The sequence below is a fragment of the Hylaeus anthracinus genome, unplaced genomic scaffold (genome assembly GCF_026225885.1).
Source record: "Hylaeus anthracinus isolate JK02 unplaced genomic scaffold, UHH_iyHylAnth1.0_haploid 0, whole genome shotgun sequence".
NCBI classification, from domain to species: Eukaryota; Metazoa; Arthropoda; class Insecta; order Hymenoptera; family Colletidae; genus Hylaeus; species Hylaeus anthracinus.
Window position 1 is genome coordinate 11,278,720 of NW_026533254.1, and position 19,297 is coordinate 11,298,016.

At 41.6% G+C, this 19,297-nt stretch overlaps 1 protein-coding gene across 3 annotated transcripts in view; it reads right to left on the reverse strand.

The window, feature by feature from the left end:
- The window catches only part of LOC128896358 (acid sphingomyelinase-like phosphodiesterase 3a), a 65,535-nt gene extending 52,957 nt beyond the window's left edge, over window positions 1-12,578 (reverse strand). Inside the window, exon 1 of one of the 3 annotated variants that reach the window (XM_054159706.1) lies at window positions 11,850-12,578. The gene's annotated coding sequence lies outside the window, so the exon portion shown is untranslated. The remainder of the gene's footprint in view (window positions 1-11,849) is intronic. The other 2 variants (XM_054159705.1, XM_054159704.1) reach the window with 2 other exon arrangements.
- Window positions 12,579-19,297: the final 6,719 nt, after the last annotated feature.

The following is a 19,297-nucleotide window of genomic DNA, read 5'->3' on the forward strand; positions in this document are numbered from 1 at the left end:
GTAAATCATAGATATCCTGCAACGTGCATGCACGCAACACAATTTGTGGACCACCCACTTCGATTAAACGTAACAATATTATTTTCGTCTTTCAATGTGATTTCATTTTCTGACGGGAATCTCGCGTTGCAGATAGCTGAGAAGATTTAGAACGTTCACAAAGACACAGTGATTAACGAGCACGCTATCTTAACATGGCTCCGGAGACTTCAAAGCATTGATTTCAGGTTAGAAGGTTAAGATCGAAGCGGAAGGTCAATCAAGATTACTAGCCAACGTAATCGCCACATTTTTAATTAAAAACACTTTGCGATATTCGACACGAGACATTGCGAGGATGTTGGACATTTCCAGGCAATCTGTTTCTTCGGGTTGAAAGAAGATTGGAACGATACGAAAAAATTGGTACAAGGACGTTTTGCAATAATTTAAAAATTAGCTAGATTGTTCGGAACTTCAGATAGTGTATTCTTCATAAAAATGGCGGAAAGTTTTATAAAATATAATCACGGTTCCAAAGGTGAATTTAATGAACAATGACTATAAAAGAAGTCGCGTGAGAATTTCTCTTATTGTTTTAACTATTGCAATATTTGTAAGCGTATATGTATACTATAGTACACTATAATAATAATATTATTATTATAAATAATACTGGCTGGCTGCGTTTTTGAATCAAGTAGAAACGAGACTGAATTTTCCAAATAACACGAATGCTCCCACGCAAACGTGACGTGAAAGTAAACTGAAAAAAATCGCGAAATTACATTCACGTGAACGTAATATGAGTTTACATTCTGCTTAAAATCCCGACGAACTTATTACTCGGTTTAATAGGTAGCCACACCGGGAAAGGGATTTTTCTAATACCTCCCTGTAATTTATATTGGAATAAATCTCTAGTAAAAAGTGAGATGGCGAACTCGTGCACTCCAAGCCGTGATTCTCAGAATTATGTCTTGTACGTTCTCCATATAATTCGAAATTAAAAAGCAGTAAATTGATGTACACCCCTTCTCACGGTTCTTTACTAAAGCACCGATGTTAATCTTACTAAATAGTCTTGAGATAAACTGGAAAAACTTATTAAGAGACGTGAAAGGAATTAATGCTTTGTATTAATTAAAGGGTAACATAAATCAGTGGAATTTAAGTAATATTTTATGTAAAGTTTCTTGACCGAAATTGTATAGTCACTTACAATACAATGAGTTGTTAGTGTAATGTTTATAATAAAAGCAGTGAGTTACGAATATAAAAAAAGTCCTTTACCATTTCACAATCTGAAGCTACGTTGTGTAGATAGAAGGAATCAAAGTTTACCGAGATGACTTTGGGCGCCATCTTATATACCAATCAACTGATCGCGCATGTGCTCACGCGTGATAAGATGGCGTCTGCCTTGAGTCATATCAGTAAACTTTGATTGCTCCTATCTAGACAACGAAACTTTAGATTGAAAAATGGAGAAGGACTTTCCGATTTCTTTTGTTGTCAGAAATCGATTCTAAGAGAAAATTCTTGTCTTCCGTACACTATCGAAAAATGACCCGAAGAAACAGTCGAAGACAATTCAATTAAACATTAATATTAAAGAGAATGATACTTCGAGCGTCTAAATATTTGAATTCCTCGAGAAAGAAATTCTAAATAAATTCTGTATGCATGATACGATCTTCAACTTTTATTCACATATTTGCCTGGTGTTCTAGTCAGTATATTACTTGGAGGATTGCAGACTTCGCGTCTCACTTGTTAGCGGCTTCAGATGCGGGGGAACGTATACTTTCACGACCCTTCCAACACTGTGGGTGGACCCTTTTGATCGATAAATGTACGTAGACAATTTAAACGCGTCCCGTCTGCACGCTCCTGCACATACAGTGAGCCACAGAAGCATTTCTACACCCTCGACTGCTGACTCCGTAAATACTCTTTAAAAATAAATATTACAAGATCCTACATTAGACAAAAATATACGCTATACTAATAAAGCTTTCAAGCGAATTATTGGAAAAGTTACTTCCAATAACTCGCTCACGGAAGTAATCTTAACCTTCTCTTAATAACTCGCTCACGGAAGTTCTATTTTAGCTTCGTTTCTCCTACATAAGTTATATCTTGATCTACAGCTATCAGACATGAAATTAATGCAGATCAATCAAAATGAAATTTCATCTGGATTAGACAAAAGGAATAATAGTTATAACGGAATCTCTGACAGATTTCAATTTCATTTTTAATAATTCCTACCTTTCAAAGGACTTTATATTGATCCAAGGCCTAATGAATACAGTGTGAACATATTTCGCGATAAAAACTCCACAACATTTTACCCTAAATATATATCACTCACTTGAAGTTAATGGTTGAAAGGGTGTGATTATTGTACGTACATACAATGGTAATTCAAGCACGTCAGCGAAAATCGTCAGGGCTCGTTTACCAGGAGGAAGGAGAGAGCTCAAAGAGAGCATCGAAAATCGGTGGAAAATTCGCGCAGTAAATCACTTTCGCTCGTGTTACGTACGAATTAACCTCAGCCGCAGATAAGGCCGCTAGGTAATCACGAAAATAGTTGCCACGAAGTTGGCTTCGACTTATCGCACGATTATATGGATTTTTTAAGTACTTTTGCGGTAATTAAGAGGTCACGATATACGACGGGATCGTTAGATCCCTCTCCTCCTTGAAAAATATAAACGCGACTGACGCAGTCATATTACCCTTTGAGTCATGGCGGCAAACATACTCGCCACCCTCTCGCGCTCAGTTTTTAATTATTTTAACGAATTTCTCTGCGTTGAGTAACGACTTTCCTCGTTTTTTTTTTTTGTGGAGCAACTAGGAAACGTGAGTAAAAGTTTTTCAGAATTGTTTTGGAATTTTCTTCTACGTTGTTCTTCTTTTACTACAGATTAATAATCATTGAAAAATATAGAAAGATTAATATATATATCTACATAGAATCAGCCATTTTGAATTTTTCAAACCTTCCCTTTGTAAAAACGGTTACCAATTAAAATGAAAATGAAAAATAAAGTTACGTAAGAGTTCTACGGAGTTTTAAAAATCTAACTTCAGATTTGTAATCGGTGACCCAGGACACTCCTGGCTATTGATTTTCAAAAATATCGATAGAATAAAATCATGGCTCGAAGGGTTAAGGACACATGGCTGAGATTACTCTGCGATCGTAAATTCACGGCGCTATTCTTGAGATTGGCTTCGCTGCTACCCGAGAAATAAAGGATGACATGCCTTTTCAGGGATTTGAACGTGGGTGAGGGATCTCGATTATATTTCTCACGATGTACTTCACGTCTAATAGCAATTGATCTATCGTGATGTTGAGATGGGATTAAGGCGAGACTGGAGATTTACGCTCCGTTTTCCCGATTCCAGACACTTGTGCAACATTGGTATGGCGGAGAGCTGCTTGTGCCAGAACTTTGACAGATTACTTTCTGGAAACTCAGTAACTCATACTCATGGTTGTTTGAAGGTCACAATGTTTTTAAAAAAAAAAGAACACTTGAATTGGACTTGACATCAGCAACTACGCAAAGAAATTAAAGACTATTAGAAATTGTGTAATCAAATATTTGTGGTAGTAGTTATTTCGGTGACCTCTATAGAATTTGCCAATCCGATCCAGATTAATTTCAGTTAACTCCTCACCTTCAGAATTAATTTACTTAATCCCTAAGTGAACATCCCTGTCATTCGTATGTGGCTGACGTGGCGCTCAACGTGTTAAATACAATTATTTCGCAAGCAATCCCACGAATTTCCTAGCAACAAGAGAAGTACGATTCCGAAAGGTGAAGCGCGTTGGCACTTGCGGCAGGTCGTGGATGATACTGCAAACGTAAAAATGCATTTCCTGGTTTCAATATACACAGACACACGCGACCGGGTTGGTATAAAGTTTTATTTCGCGCGGGACTGGCATATTCCGGCTTCTAAAAATTTCATACGGGAATGGATGGCAGCTAGCTACGAAAGACCGCGAGAATCCGGATATATTCGGATAAGATTTCCGCTGCAGCCACTTGCATCTCCCCTTACAGCCAGCGTTCCGTCAATCCGTCGCGACGAAATTCAGATTTCACGAGCCAGCGAGCCCGCCGGGCAGAAACGAAACGTCTCGAGCGGATTCGTGCCACGATTCGTCCGAACGACGCGTCGCGCCTAACCGCTCTCACGCGCCTCGCAACTCTCTCGAAAGAATATTAACTCTTCGGGAATTAATTGCAGCGAAACTACGCGTTCGCGAAATTTCAGCTTGCAGTGAGTGATTATGCACTGTCTGCGGAGTGTAACGATATTTTAATTTTTTCGGAATATAGATTCTCATTCAAGATGGCTTACTAGCCACCACCAACATTGATATGTTTTCTTAAAGCCTTAATAAATGCCTGCAAAATATTTAGTTGTATCGAAATTCAAATGAAACTTACAGGATTGATAGATGAAAGGATTAGGTTGAAGACGCATGAAATCATTTTCCAAGAGAAGTAAGTTTTTCACCCCAGTAAAATTCATAAAGTTTACCCCACTTTCACTTGTGCTAGGTGTACAATGTAGCCCTTTAATTACGGCGGTTCGACGCGACCTGGTTCGCAGTCGCGTGCCAAAATTTCGAAATCTAATAACGACTGAATTACGATCGCGGTGAGCCTTCCAATATCGTTGGACCTGGTTCACCGACGCTCTAATCCGAAAAGTGGCGAGGGCTGACGCGTTCATAAGATAGGCCTCACGAAAAATGTGGCCGTGTGATGTTTACTTTCCGATGAGTTTTTGGGCGATAGCGGTCCTCGGAATATTGAGGATAACGATATACGACTTTAAAATTAATAGTTTCCAAGGTATTCAGCTACGAATATATTATTATTTCATCTTGACTTACCTTAGGTGACCTTAGCTGAATTTAGGAAACTATTAGTTTCAAGATATCCCTTAATACGTATATTCTGAGACTTCACAACTATATTAAATTAGAGAAAACTATTTACGTTAGATTGTGACCTTTTCGAAACCAGCCGAGATTTTTCTGAAGTATTTATTGTCTATTATCAAAGTGAACGAGTTATTCCGATGGAGTATTTTAAGCCCCTCTCCCCGTATATTTGGCATAATAAGCAACATTGATAGATGAGTTTGCGGCGCACTACACTCAATAACAGCTTAAATAGTGCTAAATTATACAGATCACTGGTGGCTCATTATTCAAACGTATAATGCGCCATCAGAAGCCATTATTTCTACTTAACGATAAATCAAAAGTTAAGAGAGTAATGGCTACCGAAGCATTTATATTAATTGATCGATTGAATGGATTAACAGTTGTTGACTAGTTCCATGGGTTGGACTATCCGAATGAAAATATTAGAGAAGTAATGTTGACGTTTAGAACGAATCAATCACTGCTCGCGCAATAAATCACTTAATTGGAGATATGATTAAAACATCCGTGAGTGAAATTCTACGAACCATATACATCAGACACAATTTTTAAAAAATTCTTCTACCTCCTCCAATCAAATTATTTTAATAAAAATCGCCTGCTACATGCTTCTCTCTAATCAATACACTTTATTTTCTTAATACGGCACACCATCTACAGTAGATGCTACAAAATAAAAGCTTCTATGTCGATCGCTCCCTTCGATTTGGTTGAATGTACTCTGAATTCGTTACGCCCACTCTTGATATTGAATTGATAATTCAATAGGCATAGATTACAATCAGCTGAAGCGTTGCCTGATTAGATGTGTTGTGAACGAGTAGATTTCGGTTCTGGCGGTTGGGCTTTGGTTATAGGTTTCGCTATCGCTGGTACATTTAAAGCAGATGATATGAACAATTCGTGAAAATAGTAAAGGGATCTTTTCGAAAAAGTTTGCTGTACTCTATTAACATTTGAGTCGTTCACTGCACAAATCGATTAACTCCACTTTTTGAAAAATCTGAAATTTAAGTGTCAAAGCACTATTATTATTTCTACATTATTTCATCGCATTTCGCAACTTTTTCTTTTATGGAGTTAATCGATTTGTGCAATGAACGGCTCATTTATAAATGTCCTGCTTTCCATTTCACCCAATGGCCCTCCCAAAAAATTATGAAAATTATGTAGCGGGCCCTCATCGAGTAACTTGTCAAGATCAGAGACTATCGATCTAGATCGCGCCACGTGAATTTTAAAGCTCCATCGAGTCCCACTCTCAGATACTTTACGCCAAGTCTATGAATGATCTTGTCACTAAGATTCGGGTGATCCGACACGTAGAATTTTCCCAACCTTACACATCCACCCGCAAGAGAACCTACCAAAGAATATTGTTTCCCACCTTCCGTTGCCCTCCTGACCCAATTCCCAACCACATTCCCGTGCTAAAAACTGCAGACTCACCCCGCCTCCCCTAAAGTTCCCAACGAAATACCCCCTAAACCATCGCCCATCTACACCTACCATCTACAACTACCCGTCGTTACCTCCAGAATTTCACGCCCTATAGCTGCGCAAAAGCCCGTCAAAAAACCAGCGTCACGCTCGGGGCTTTAGCCGCGAGACCGGCGAAATTTATAGCGAGCAATATCATTACGTCGAATCGCAGGATTCGAGTGCCTGGCCGCGGCATTCGAGTGCCCTCTTCTCAGCCGGTTCTTTCCCCTCTCCGGACGAGGAAAAGAACGACGGCTAGGGGCCAGAGGAAAGGGAGGGCGTAATATCCGAGGGAAAATTTGTTCGGCGAAATGAAATTATCCAGCGACGATCTTGCATTATACTCGCGGTTCTACGTGCCCGGCATAACGCTTTTGGCGGCAACGTCCCACTAATACGTGGAATACGTATCGAACGACCGTAACGTAACTCCCGCGCTTCGAATCGACGGGATATCTTGCCCGAATTACCCGCCTCCCTGCTCTCCGCAGTCGGTTATACGCTCCTTTACGATCGTGCCCGATTGATTCGTTTTCAATGGCCGCGGGTTTTAATTCGAACGACGCCTACGTGTCCTGGTTCGCTTAATCGAGCTCCAACGTTGATACGATGGATGATGGATACCGCGGTGAACTTGGACGATTAGGTGAAGGGAACCGTGGCTGGTGTTGTTTATGGGATTTTGGAGATTTTTACAGTCGGTGCCATTAATATTCGTACCCTCTGTATTTATTGAAGAAATTTGTCCAATTTAAATGATAACTGATTGACTGTATATGGAATCTTAAGAGTCAAGGTGACTTTTGGACCTAGATCAGTTTCGAAGACACTTTTGAATCGTCGATTCGGCACAGTAGCTCGAAATTATTCAGGAATTTTTTAATCGTGAATGAATAACGATATTTCAACTGAATATTTTTGAAGATGCAACATTTTCAGGATAGGGGTTCTTTGGATTTGGGTTCTTCTTTAGAAGACCGCTATTTTGTCCACTTCTTTTCAAACTGTCTGATCGTAGTCTATTCCACGCAGACGCCAATGTTAAACGATAAAATTCTTATTTCATCCGTTTCAGATCACCGTACGACCCTGGGGAGTCCGCGTAGTCGACCCATGACTTTCCGACAGGTTTTACTTCCATGGATATCTAATTCATATCCGAAGAATTTCTTTCTAAATATCCTCTGATGTTCCAGAGAGATCCCAAAATATTTGAGGAAAAGAATGGTTTCGATATCACCGCCATTACACTCCTAAAAAATTGTTGAATGCCTTCCTCCTCTTTCAAGCTACGAGTTGCTTAAAATGCCATGAACCTATCAACTGACTATAACTACAAGATGATGATCGAGAATGACTTAGTCTTCATTGTCCAAGTCTTTACACGAGTTGAAAGAGTCCCTTAGTGAGAGTATACAAAAGACTCTCGATAAATCAATATTTTGGATCCGGTTATAGCCTTGTCGGACAAAAGTACCAGAATACACGTAATTGCAACAACGGTGTCTATTTAACAACAACAGTTAAGTATATAACAATGAACCATATGTGGAGTATTTGTGCGCGCAACTATGTGCACTAACTCGAGTGTTAACTTGATGTTTGAATGTTTGTCTCTGACTACTCCTATTTACTCTTGCCCAAAGTCTCCGGTGTCTTCCCTTTAACGTTCAGGGATTCATGTCCTGCATAAATAATCTCCGAAGTGAGGGATGCAAGTGTACAGTCAATCTGTGTCGTTGTAAAGAAAGTGTAGATTTTCATTTTGCTGGGAAACTATAGTCTTAAGTCTCTTTAAAGTCAATTTACGAAAGAATCGAAGGATTCGTATATTCAAGTAATTAATACTACAAAACTATTAATGACTTGTCAAATCGAGAATCAATTGAACTGGCGGAAAAGAGGATCTTTCGATTAATAATTTATTCAATCGTGAAACTGAGTCGAATTTTCATAATAATCGGGTTCATCGAACAGGAAGTCTGATTAAATGACGTTTAGAAGAAAGTAATGCTCTCTGGGAGAGTGCTTTATTACAACCACCGTTGAACAGGGCACGTCAAAAAACGAATGGTAAGAGTTCAGAATAGTATTGACCGTGACTGAAACGATGTCGTTTCCACGAATGAGTCCTCCTGGCGAGCATTACTTTCTACACAGAGATTTCAGTCTTTCCGCGGAAATGCACCTATCCAGTGAACCGTTAAACGCCAGATAAATGATTAAATTAAATGAAGGGATACCTTCAGCTATCTGATAGAAAGGCTTTAATAGAGCGGAATAGTTTATGTATTCAATGGAAAGTTTTCTGACGTAAGTATGACGTACGATGTCGAGCTAACGACTGTTATTAGCTTCTTGGCAGAGCCTTCATTTCTTCATCGCGTAATGTACGACATTTACCGACACGTATGCTTCGACAGCCACAATTTCATTCCGAATGGAAGTTTGATTACATGCACTCGATCCCTCGAGTAACCACGATAAAAAAAAAATCTAGCAGCCCTAGATCGTCGAATACTAAATTGCTACTGTTTTGAAATGGATATTTCAAGGTGTATCTCAAGTGTTCAGCTTTTTGAAGAATGTAATTTTTACGAGCAGTGCTTGAAATACACTTCTTTTAAAACTTCTTTTTTAACACCAAATTAATTTTTATTTATAATCTTCGGGTGATTTTAGTCTCACCGAATTCAGTCTTCGGTTGCGCAAACAATACAAAATCCTAACGACGGAACTAATATGTCGGTCACTTTTGACCCGACCGTAGGAGAGGAGGGTTAAAAGATCGGTAATCCACGAAAGCGAATGATCTTATTTTTGTGTAATATCAATATTCCTAGAAGTGCGACAATAATGAAATGTAAGGATGTAGTGCGAGTACTGTCGCCGCCAAGCCTAGAGAAGATAAAAGCAACACGATTCCTCGACAGAATAGAACGTATAAAGCGTCCGCCAACTTTTGCCAAAGCCTCCCGCAGTCTCCTCGACTCAATGATCTAACGAGTCCTCTGTACCCCGGACTCGTTTCTCACACCGCCTCTTCCAACAATACACAGACGTCACTGGATACCTGGCCAACTCTCCTGAATCTGTTTACATTGTCCAGAGGAGCCCAGTCCACGATCGGAGTCGGGAAGCGTCCCCATCCCCATCGCGGGTACACCTCCTCCGAACCGATCGTGCCAGCTTCCAATGATACACATGGGTTAGCGTGGCTTTGATCGAGCGCAAGTTGCGTGGAACGTCAAAGTGCGGCGATAATTAAGCGCGTTGCTTGGACGTCCGTGCGTCGGGACCGTAACGCGGCACACAAGAAACGGGGACTAATGAGAAAAAGTTCGACGTCGCGGCGAACGGTTTTAATTAAAGCGATGGGCGCAAACACGGCGCACCGGGAGCAATATTTTCACATGTCCTATATAGTCCAATCGACGCCAGAAGAGGTTCATTTCCCTCCCGTCGAACGGTCCCGGGTACTTTCTTCAATTAATTCCCACCCTCCCCCATCCGCGATGGAACCAGGCGATCCCTTTTTGTGATCGCCAGATGCGCTGGGGAACATTCATCCCCTTTCCTCTTCCCCCTGCTACTCCTCCTCCTCCTCCTCCTCCCACCCACCGACCCTCGTTCGGTATCGTAGAAATTCATCCCGCGGGATTCGTATCGTAAACCGCGCGAAATCGCGTCGGATTAATCGTTCGCTGGCTTAACCCTCGGTGTGCGCGCGGAAATTATGTTTACCAGGGAGCCGCGCGAACGTTAAATATTTCTTCAGCGCCTGGGAACCGTTCCAGGGTGATCCTTGGGATCGATTCCCGCGTCAAGACTCCCGGGGTGAGCGTTTATTGCTTCGCTCTGTCGCTGACGAACAGTTTTCCCGTGAGAGAATTGTTATCGTGCCGGTGGAAAAACATTTTGCGTTTCCCTCTGGTGACCAGTCGTCAGCGCAAAGCGGGGCTTAACCCACTTATGCCCGGAGTAACAGTTTAAGATCTTGCGAGAAGGAGCAATTGCGAACTGGAGAACGAAAGTATCATCCGCGGGACTGATTACGGTGTCCGGGGTGTTCATATTTCGTATGTGTGGGGAGGATAGTAAATTATTTTCTATGGAGTTGTTAAGCTGTACGCTATGTATGAGCGGGTTACGGGTGCGTAGTCGCGATGAAAGGGTCCCAAAATAGTGTACGGTTGGAGGAAGGTCTGGTCGGGTTAGTTGCGAGTGGTCTGTTAACCCTTAGGTGGGTTAAAATTGTCTCAGATTTTGGTTAGCTTTGATATTCTGTTTGCGTATCTTCATTCGCAAGGCTACGAACTGATAATAAATGTTAACATTTTAACTACTTAATTAGCGACAGTTTACGTTTTAAAAGAGAATTTTATACATTAATGTATCTTAATTTTTGCGTAGTTTAAATTTTATTTTCAGTTTAAATCGTGTGTCTTGAAACGCCAGACCTTCAATCCTCCAAATTATTGACACCCTGTAGCCAAGAACCCTGACGCTTAAATACGCCACGCCTTTCCCAAAATCCTATCGTTCCTGTTTCTCTAGACGCTATAATTAGAACAAACGTCGAAAATGAGCCTACAGGAAGCAAACTGATTAGTTGCGCCGAACTATCCTTTCTATATAACCTACTACAACACAGACAAACCGAAGACACGTCTAGACGTGGCGAATTGGATGACAGTCGACGTGTTAATCCTTTGCACTCAAAGTATGCCTCCCAGGCATAGTCGGTGTCTGGCAGTCTACTCCACTTATGCTCTCTCGGACACTCAGAAGTGTGCGCCAATACTAGCTACTCATTTTTGTGTACTTTCTGGGGAACAGAAATTATTATCTTCACATATTTGCATTCTAGAGTCCTTGTAATCCATACCTTATACCCACAAAGTCGCTAGCTAAGTCAGAGTTAAATGTAAGAAAGCACTCGAAGCAGACTTGAAGAGATCGTTATAAATGTTCAACGACTCCAAGCGGGCCTATAGCCAGCCACGTAGTAGATCATCGCGTAGATCTAACCCAGACCTCTGTCACGCGAAGAAAAACTCATTTAGGGGTTAGTGACCAACGGGAGTATCGCCTAACACAGCCATACCAGATCAAACTTTCAACGTTCCTTTAAAACACTGAACTTTTACACAAGGCAATTGTCAATAAGAATGCTACATAATCCACCCTGTGCATAACTATCGAGTATTCCCAATATACATCTAACAGACCACTCAAAACCGCCTCCATCACCTCAGTGGTCCAACAACAACACGGAAGACTACTTTCCGTCCCGTCGCGAACAGTATTCCGCATCGACTACGATACGAGGCCAGAGTTTCATATACCCGTTTAAAAAAGACACCACGGGACCAGTGGAGCAATTATTACTTACGTGTACGTGGCACAAGAAAGCGTCGCAACAAACTCAATCGTAGCGGGCCATAGCGTGACACGCACTCACACGCGCACGCTTTTCAATCCCCCCGACGTGTGTCTCTCGAAAACTTATGATCCGCTGGCTACCAAGCGTATGAACTAGATCCACGCGAGGCGCGATCCCCGAAGGCTTCTCCGAGCGATGCACTTTTCGACTGATCGCGACTATCGATTCTCAGCCTCACGGGATCATTCTTCCTCGGTACTAAAAATCACCTCTTCCGTTTCCCAAACTCGCTGCGTGTGGGTTGTCCAAGCACCGGAGAACTTCCACAATCGGGGATCCACTATCGAAACTTGCGAAGCCTCGTGGTTGCCGATGCACGAGAAGATTTTCTTTTCACAATCGCTGAGGGATCGGGGATCCACCGTCGATAGTTGCAGCCTATGGGTTGTCCAAGCACCGCGACTTTTGATTTTCACGATTACTATCGAAGATCCACCGATGATAGTTGCAGTCTATGGGTTGTCCGACCACCGGAATGAAATTTTACTTTTCACAATTGCCGAGAGATCCAAGGTCTCTTGCCACTGTTCGACGACTTCGTCGGATTGCCGTTAGCGGTGCACTGCGTGGCGCGCGTTGCGTTCCGCGTACGGAGCACGAGAGGACCGGGCGAACCGCGTGCGGCCCGCAACTTCGCGCGAGACAAACTCAGAGTCTCCTCGGGCAGGTGGGACGCCGACGCCGGCGCTGCCGCCGCTGCCCGCCGGGGGTCGAGGATGGCTCCGGCTTCGCGACTGCGCCCTTTCGACTCTCTTCAACCCATTACGGTTCTCACCCGTTCGCGCGCACAGGCATAAACATACACGTACAGGACAGACGTTATCATACAGGGCCGCGCGCGATGTAAGGCCGACACGAGCGCGCGCTACCGCTCCGCCTGTAATAACGTGACCCGTCTTTGTGTGAGTGCGTTGCTTCTTCCCTGACGGTCTCGTCGCCGCCCGCGATGGGATCCCCCCTTGGCCGCAACACGTAGCATCGCAGCCACTCCACCCTCTCGCGCAGAACCCCACCGCGATGCATCATCCTATCGCTTTATGTCTCGCGTAACGTTTTATTAACCAGAAATCAAGCGCGCCGAACCTTTCCTTTCGGGCCTAGCGGCTGCTTAGATTTCGGCGGATCCTTGGATTATTCCTCGTACATTGATTTGTTAAGGGGGGATATCGTACGAGAGTGTATTTCTCAACGTTGCAATTGAGCATCGTGGATTGAGGAGAATGGGTGGTCTCAGTAAATGGTCAGTGAGTTACGTAGCCTTTGGTTAATTTTTACTGAATCTCTGGTACTACCATGAATGGTAGACGAGTATTTATTGGTCTGCCGCTTATCCGACGGCAAACTGGGAACCTAAATTGGAAATACAGATTAATAAAGAAGATTTCAGGTTCAGGAGGGCAGAAGGTACAGAAAGTAATGTCGTTTCTGCGAATGTTAATACATGTTTATCATTTATCAGTTCATTGTCACTAGATAGCAAAACGTTGTTGGTAACGAGAATAACGAAAATTTATTTGTTTGAATTTACTGTAAAAGAAACGATATTACTTTCTGGCGTCCCTAATACATCTTCATCAGCGAATCTGTAGTATTTTCGTAGAAAATGAACAAACACTTATGCATCTGATAGATGCCAACCGACAAAGTGTTCCCTCAATTTGTCTTCACTAGGCCTCCCTAACAACATCAAATAATAATACATATTTGTATACCAGACTCCAGGTGTCCACCTTTAATTTAGATCCTCTTTAGGAACTAAACGACATTTAATGTAGAACTTCCTCGAGATCTGAACCAATTGATTTAGAGTAATAATAAAATCCCCCTTTGGGAAGTGCTACTTTTTTCCTCCAAGCCTTATCCTCGCCGACGAGGGGCTCACCCTTAGCCGCAACACGTAGCCTGCCAGCCCCTAGCCTTCCTCCTGGCGCAACCCCATCGCGATGCATCATCCCATCGCTTTATGTCTAGCGTAACGTTTTATTAACCAGAAATCAAGTGCGCCACCCTTTTCTCTCTCGATCCAGCGTTGGATCATCCGTCAAGCTAAGATTTCGTGGCATCCCTGACCTGCTATATTCCTGAGGGTTTGGGATTTGGTAGGGGGAAGATGTTAAACGAGCAATCGCGTGCCCCGTCACTGCGGTTAGAGGGGAGGGATAAGGCCATGCGGTGGCTATTGACTGACGTCGTGAAGGAACCGTCATGGATTGAGGAGAGTATGAAGGGGCGTGGGAAGAGCGAAGGGGGGACACTTCTGACGATCAAAGCCTGATGATAGGGGACTCCGGTGGGTGGCGAGGAATTCTTGACTAGTAACGACTGAATCTCTCTATCATCTACTGGTTGGATGATTCTAGGAAAGGGATGAAATGTTCGTTAACTCTTAGATCCAACAATAAATGATAAGCCTAACGAACGCTATACAGAACGTGTAATAATTCCAAGATTCTTAAGTGTTTTTCGTAACACAATTTCAAAAAAGATTTTCGACTTCGATCTCCACTTTAAGCCTTCTTAAGCAATTGGTTGAGGTTAATAAAAAAAGAAAACACTTTTGCGAGGGTGCTTTGAGCCTCCCCTTAGACCTCATCCCCCAAGGTTTAGCAGGGTCCCTGTACCGCTCTATCCTGAGGGTAATTGATTCGGTAAGGGGAGATGTTAAACGAGCAATCGCGTGTCTTATCTTTCGAGTTGAACTAGGGGGATGAGGCCACGCGGTGGCTATTGAGGACAACATCTTGAAAGCGTCACGATTAAAGACCAGTTAACGAAATCGTTCTGAAGAGGAAGTAACCACTCTCAACCTCTCGTATCACAGATCTAAAAGTAGCTAAACTCTACAGAAATTCCTCCAGAAATTCTATCACTAGAATTAAGTCTCATCCGTCTACTAACATCCATCTAAGTATCAATTTCTTCTCATGGTCCAGCGTTGCTGATAGCAGCGCCACTGCGAAGACGCCAGTATGAACTTGTAGGGCGGTTTCCTGAATATTGCATTCGTCTTGCACCAGTCTGCTGCATAAGGAATGCAGACGCGCAAAGGATGGACGTCGCATGCGCCCTTAATTTTGAGTAAACGAGCCGCAATCTCGAGATCCGTGTCTGTAGTCTGCTATTCCCACGAGTTCGCGATAGGTCAATCGCTGTTCGGGGGTCAGAGGAAACTTCCCAACTCCTTCGAGTCCTAATTAGAACGCGGTGCTTCCTTGTGTCCGTAAATAATCGAACCAGGGGTAGAAATCAAAATTGCGGACATTGCAGCATAACTCCTTTTCGAGCGATTATTGAAATTAACTGTAATCCCTTTTTTCATTTTGTGTAATACACGCCATGCTGTCATTTGCCACATTGATACGTGGTATTAAAATATCGCACTTGATACTCGAGCATGACACATGTCACGCAAGTGTCACGTATGCCATACGAATATTACAAAAGGCTTTCCAGCGGCTTTAGTTCTTATTTTCATGTATACTCTTCTTTTGAATGTTAAATGTATTCCATACCGTTTGTGTTGTATTAGAAAGCAAAATCCTGATGTCTGTTTTGGAAAACCAGTTACATGCACGGAATAATAATCGAGAAGCTTAGTTCGAATTCAATGAAACTTCAGTGCAACTTCCGAAATTTTATTCGGAGATAATACATGACTGTATCGTAATTATGAATCCGCACGATGTACACTAGTACAAATTACATAATGAATCCACAGGGCTTCTTTTAAAGTGTTTCGCGGATAATGGTTATCCGATCAGACTGAATTATGCATAAATTTGACCATTACGCGTGAAGTTTGGTTTACAGCTGCTCGAGCGACCGCGCGAACGCTTGAGATACTTGTTCAGCGATTTAAACACTTAAAAGGGAAATCAAACAGGTGTTTCTCGAATAGTTTGCGAAATAATACAATCGCGCAGTGCACGAGCCCCTCCATCGCAATCTGATTGGCGCGCTCGATACTTTGATTAAATCGAGCCTGGCTGCTCACCAGTTGAAGTTTGATTGCTTCCGGAAGACGCTACCCGAATGACTGCTGACTGAATATGAATTAGACGCTCGGGATACGGTCTTTCTGGGGGGGCTTCGTTATCTTTCTTTGATTGCATTCCTCGAGCGTTTCTCCTGGCGTGATTTGTGTTCCTTTATTCAAAAGATCCCTCGGTTGAGACGAATCAGATTGCTGCTCGGAGAGAGACACTAGGAATTCTCGGCTTTGGAGTGTGATAACGATATCGAGATGTCAAGAAAATTTATTTGCCGTGCTTTAGAGTCATTTTTGGACGCTATTAATGATTAAACTGAATTTTTACTGACATTGACTTTTCAATTTTCCACCTATTCTAACAAGTTCCCAAATTTTTTAATACATTTTTACTTTTCACGTCCCGGAATTCAACCTCTTCGCCGATTTCACTTTATTAATATTTTTATATTTTATGTCCATCTATCGCAACCACTGGAAAGTTTTGGAGTTTTCTACTTAATTCTTTATCTGCTGTAACCCACCCCCCTTCAACGATTAAACTTTTTTTTCAATATTCCTGTCTTTAGAGTCCACCTATTACAAACTCGTCTGGAAAGTTTTGGAGTTTCTACTTAATTTTTTATGTCGTGGTACTCGTCCCCTTTAACAATATAATTTCTATTTAATATTCCTGTCTTTAGTATTTACCTGTTACAAACTCATCTGAAAAGCTTAGAAGTATTCTATTTATTCTTCGTTTTGTTAATACTTTTTTATAAATTATAAACCCGTCTTCCAAGTTTTAGAATATTCTTCTGAACTCCTTAATACACTCTGTAACACGCCTCCTATGAGGATTCATTTTCTTTAGATTGTTATATTTACTGCTTACTTTATTACGGTTATGTCTGACAAGTTTCAAAGCTTTCTACTTAATTTTCGTTTACCCTTTCTAATCTACCCCCTGCGACGATTACATTTTCCCCAGCCAACTCATTCTCAAAGTTTCGGAACATTGAGCCCTATTTTTTCTGATTCCATCCCCACTGTGGTCAAACCTAGTCGTAATAGATCTGGCGTTAGTGCCGCTGCGACAGATTCTCCTATGATTAAACGTTTACACGTCACCGTGGGCGTGTCTCTTCGTTTGTCTTAATAAAGAAGTTCCAACCCCAAAGAATTTTCATCACCCTAACGACCTACACCGTCATTAGTACATAGACCCATGCGTGGAAATGAAGAGATGCGTGCACGCGCAGACAAGCAAGCAATCGCGCATCCCAGTTAAATAAGCGAGACGCGTCGTAGACTGCTGCTGCGAAAATAAACGCCACCGCGCGACTAACCGACAGTTATACACCTGTGACTGCCGCAGACACTCGAGAACCTCTGCACACCAGACGGTATTTCCACGATTTCGTCGACACTTCGTTGAACCGTGTTCACTCCAGGATTATGAGAGGAGAAATAAATGGAGGTGTCCTGGAGAATTTTAGGAGACACTGCTGGCGATTCGCGAAATTGGTCTTCTCGTGGGTTCAGGCTAGGTTTTGTGAAATTTTAGAAGATGATACCGAGGATTCGTACAAATAATTTCTGTTTGGACTATGTCTAGGTTTTGTGACAATTTAGAGACATTATCAATGAAACACTATCAGGGATTCACAAAATTAATTTCTATTTGGGTTAGGTTTGCATTCTGTGGAATTTGTGGTTTACAAAAGGAGACTCTTGAATTCAGGAGATACTATTAGTGCTCGACAAAACTAAATTCTGTTTCGACTATGTGCAGGTTTTGTGACATTTTAGGAGACACTATCAGGGATTCACTAAATTCTGTTTGGGAAAGGTCTGAATCCTGAAAAATGTTGAAAGACGCTACTTGTGATTCACAGAACTGTCCTCTGCCGTACAGAGGCAACAGATGATTCGTAAAAAAATCGTGTTATAGGAATTCTATTGATGGGTGAAAAATGCAGCCTGGCGCATGGAGCTGGAACTATATCGATAACTCTGTGAATATTGGTGTGAACAATTGATTCACGTGAATACCGTATAACAGCGTTTCCCAAACTGTATTCCATTTGACACGAACAAGTGTCCCGCGTGAGAAAAATAGCAGTACTATCCACTACGTAACAAAAGTTCTGTAATATCGTGAAGAATAGACATACGTAGAATGACGCGAAAAACAAAATCTGAATATTGAAGTCTGAGCTACCGAATTATATTACAGGATTTCCAAGATGATTTTCCAAGCAGCACTTCCAAGCTGTTCCCGAGGAGTCATTTAAAATTCTCAAACTTTCAGGACATGCGCAGAGTTTGAAAAATTGTTTCCTCGTCTTATGCCAACGGAACATTAAACCTCGTAGTATGATCTTTAACTCTGTCAGTTTTTAAACGGGCTACTATTTTTCTTCTCAGATTTATCGCGATTTAATGTGAGCCTTGTATTTTGGCTGGTTTAATGTACGTACACAATGGAGACGAAATTTGAAATGATTGCGGAATATCTGGAATAGCTGTGAAATGTGAAAAGCTTCTGGAATAACCGGAGAGCGCTTTTGGAATGTGTGTAAAACATTTGAAACAAGTGTAGAATCCATGTACAGTAAGAGGAACCCTGGAATATGTAGAAAAGCTTTGATTAAGTGTAATAAAATGAATAAAAAGAATTGTTCTACGACTAAACAAGTTTGGGAAACGTAGCCATATAGTTTGGAGAGAGCCACGCAATACGTGGGTATTAAAACCCTTTTATCGGTTTTTAGTATGACTTTTTTGAATGAAAACCAGTTCTGTTCTGAAATAAGAGCTTCAAAGCAGGTATTTTTGTCTCATTTATATACGTTCGACATACGTCCATGAATTAGTCAATGCCCCACTCAAACAAAAAAGGGCTTAACATCAAAACCTTCATGTGAAATTCGCGTACAATTTTTTCAAAGAACCTCACAGGGATTATTCTTTTTGAATTTCCAATTTGGCACGGAATAAAAGGTTGAATAGAATTTAAATGAACGTAACATTTGAACAACATTCGATCATTTCGCGTAACGGCAAATTAAATATCACAGTATAAATACCAATTTTATTTTAATAATAGATAACAAATAAAATCAACGTAGAGCAATTTATTCGTAACGACTATTTGATTGGACAATTAAGTTTTGATATGTCCCTTGTCAATTATTTAATTTTACTTTTCATTTGAAAAGTTAAATTTTATTCGTTTCGATAGTTTGTTCATCTCTGGCTTACTCGCATCTCTTTGACAATATCCAGTTAAAAATAATTAAAATAAAATAAACACACAATGCTTCCACGACTAATGAAATTCCACGAGTAAACTATTACGTTTGCAATCTTTGTCGCCAACATTTTGGAAAACAGGACGGAACTGAACGCAATTTCGGTGGAACTG